Raw genomic sequence first — 3,802 nt, 5'->3', positions numbered from 1 at the left:
ATAAAAAGTTATTTCAAGATATTTTTTGGTTTCTTATAAAAAGTTCTATTTGTATACATTTCTAAAAGGTTATTCTTTTTGTGAAAAAAAATTAATTACATTGAATCGTTTAAAGGTATTTTGTACATTAAGAATAAAAAATCTTTGTTTGAGTTTTATAACTTTATTTTTTGGCTCAAGATCGAGAAGCTAAAACTTTTACTAAAACAATTGTCTTTTAAGTTTTACCAAAAAATCATTTAAACTAAAAAAAGTATACTTCGAACGTAATCACAAAGTTACTATTTTTTTATGGTATACACTATTACGTTCTCTAAAAATTGCAACTTGGTGAACGATTAAGAAAATTATCTTGATTTTAATTTCAAATTTGAATGCTTTATATCACATCGTTGCGTAATCTAAAAGTATTTCAACATTTCAGTTGTCTTTTGCAAATTAGAAATTTAAGAATTCCGTAAATACTATCAAATAACAGTTTAGAATAAATAAATTTATTCTTATAAGTATGTGAAAGTTTCTCTGTTGTATCAGAGTATCAGACTGTTTTTTATTTTGTTACAACTAAACCAGATAAGATTAGTTATAATATTTGTGACGGAAAAAAATGTAAGTCATCAATAAGTGAAAACAATAAAATAGTTCATTATTATGTTCAATGAGTATAAAAAAATTACTAGTAAAGTTTTATGAGCTCAAAAAACATGCACATTTTATTTTTGTAACTTTACTAGAAAAAATCATTAAAATAACTCTGTAAGCAAAATTTAATAAAGCAAGCTTGTAAGTAAAATATGGACAGTAAATAAATGTACAAAAGTATATGTATACTAAAAATGTAGATAAATCGAATTAATTTTATCCACGAGAAACTTTTCTTGACTAGTAGATCAATAAAGATTAAAAAATGGAACGTCTGTAAAGATAGATAGGTTTACAAATAGTTTAAACAGAAAACATAAAAACAAAGAAGTTAACATAACTTCAATAGAAAATAACTTTAAACTTTTGTACAAACTTTAAAGTTTTCTAATTACAAATATATATTAGCCTCTTTTTTCACATATTATGTACCAACTGATTGGTCAGAAAAATTTAAAAAAAATTAATCTCTTGAAAAAACTCGAGATACATAGCTTTGAAAAGTTTTTATTTTGATTTTAAAGAAAACAATAACTTATAGTTTCTCTCTAAAACTTTTTCATGTAATTTGATCACGTTTAATGCTAAAGACAAGGTTTTTTTTATATAAAATTAAAGCTTCAGAGCAGTTTTACAACAGTTCACGAAAAGACCACATTTTACAACATTTATTAGTATGTCTTACTCGTGTATTCTAAAACACTATTGTTTGCCGTACTTAAAGAATTGAAAACATTAGTTTGTTTTTCTGCGTGAAAACTAGTGTATTTATGGTTTTTAAACTTTAAGTACGTGAGAAAGTTTCATACTATATTATATTAGTTACTGCTGGCGTTTACAAAAGTAGTCATAACAAAGGTTTTATCTATTAACTTGTTTTAAATCTTAAAAGTTTAACTATCTAATTAACTTATTTTTAAGGAAAGTAGGAGTTGTTTTTAAATATAAATGACAATAAAAAAATAGCACATTATTTAGCATAGTCATACTAAAACAAAAGTTTTGACTAGAATATGAAACCACCTTTTTTTGTAACTTTGATATCCTTATAAATTATATAGTTATGGTTTCTATGTAAATATGTACAAAAAATTTAGTAAATTGATAAAAAATTTAAACCAATAAATGAGTAAAGTTCCGTTGAAACTTGAAGTTCCTTTGTGTTTTACAAAAAGGAAAGTTATAACTTATAATGATACATATTCAAACATTGAAACATCAGTAACTTGACAAGTTCTTTGAAAGCTTGCATATCTAGTGAAAATATAATTTTAAGAAACTTCAAATTTAAAATATTAGTATATTACTCTTGTAAAAATATTAGAAAACATGTAATAAAAGTAAAAAAAAAAGTGAGTAGTTAAGTATCAAATCTAATAAATAAAGTCTTTACTTTTATTAACCGCTGATAAATTGAAAACTAAGCTTTGACCAAAAACCTTTACCACTCGGTTTAGCTCACTGCATTAAAAATTATTTCGTCGGTCTGACGGTCCATATAGTTTAAATATCTTTTAGCCAAAGTTAAAACTATATTTCTCAACTGAACTAAATTTTAATAAACAAAAATTAAGTTTTTTGTTACTTTATTCACATCAAGGTTTTTTTTTTGTAAAAAACTCTTCTGTTGACCAACTTTTTATGGCGTTTGTTGTAGATAAGGAAATTTAGTAACATTTTAAATTATAATCATAACATTATCGTTACATCGTTACTTAGCCATGTGTAGTATAAGCTGTACACAACACAAAAGAATTAAAAATTATAAACTTGAATTTGTTAAAAAAAAAACATATTATATTTACTTATAACTTTTAAACTTGCAACATAATGATAAGTTTGTTCTGTATAATTTCCATTTTTCAAAATGATTAATACATATTTACTTGTTGCGTAATATAAAGATATTTTAAGATTTTAGTTGTCTTTGGCAATTCAAAAATTTATGATTCTATTATATACATACTATTACGGAAATACTATTAAATAACAGTTTAAAAGAATCAAAAATATTCTTAACAGTATGTGAAAATTTTTCTGCTGTATCAGACTGTTTCTATCTTTTGTTACAGTTAAACTCGACATATTTGGTAACAATATTTAAAACGGAAGTTAGATGAAAAGTAAATCATCAACTAAAATAAAATGAACTAAAATCGCTTGATACAAACTCAATGATTAAAAAAATTACAAATAATGTCTTATAAACTTAAAAATTTGTTCGTTTTTTTAAATCAGAATATTAGTAACATTTTAAGAAATAGTTATGACGTTATCGGCTTGGCGTTTAGCCAACAGATCCTTCGCTCTACTAAGCACGAAAGATAGCTTTTTTAAATGAGGTAAAATCGTTCAACCGTATAAATTGATGCTAACAGCTAAACAGTAAAACACAACATAAATTTTTTTAAGTGAAATAATAAAATCTTATAATATTTGAATTTATAAACAGTAGTAATGGTAACACAGTTAACAGCACATAGATAAAAAAAATTGATGTTAACCTAATCTAAGAATGTGATAATAGTGTGAATATTATAGTATTTTAAGTCCATTTGTTTAGTTGAAGTTCTCATTATTTATAATAGATATTTAGTTAATATATATCCCAATTTATATATAGTTAATAAATTTAGTTAATACATAACATTTAAAAGCTTAAGGTATATACCAAAAAAGTTTTTTTATTGTAAACAACTTTAGTTATTGATAGTGATAAGTTAAATAGTTTAATATGAACTCTGTACTGCCAAAGTTTCAAATTTTTGTATTTATTCCAACAGACTTACAGGTAACTCTTGGGTTTTCATTTAACACCTAGTGATAAGTTTTCTTTACAAAATTGATTGACCCCTCTCTATAATAGCCTTAGTAACAGTTTGTTTGTTTCTTGGCTCATACAATTTAAATTTACTTTTATGAAATCATTTGAAGTATATTGCTTTAAAAAAGATGGAGGATATCTACTTTTAGTTAATTTTAAATTTCAGTAAGGTAATTTCAATTAACCCTGTTTTAAATCAGCAGAGCTAATCTGATTCCTCTACTGACTTGTTTAAAAAACAACTATTAATGAAACAAAAATTTTAGACTCAAATTTTTTGAGTCAAAAGGTAAGTATCAGCAGTGGTGGGCCAGGCAGATCACCAATTAGAAAAAT

Source organism: Thalia democratica, chromosome 6, assembly GCF_965202585.1.
Source record: "Thalia democratica chromosome 6, ktThaDemo2.hap1.1, whole genome shotgun sequence".
NCBI classification, from domain to species: Eukaryota; Metazoa; Chordata; class Thaliacea; order Salpida; family Salpidae; genus Thalia; species Thalia democratica.
This window is presented reverse-complemented; position numbering follows the sequence as displayed.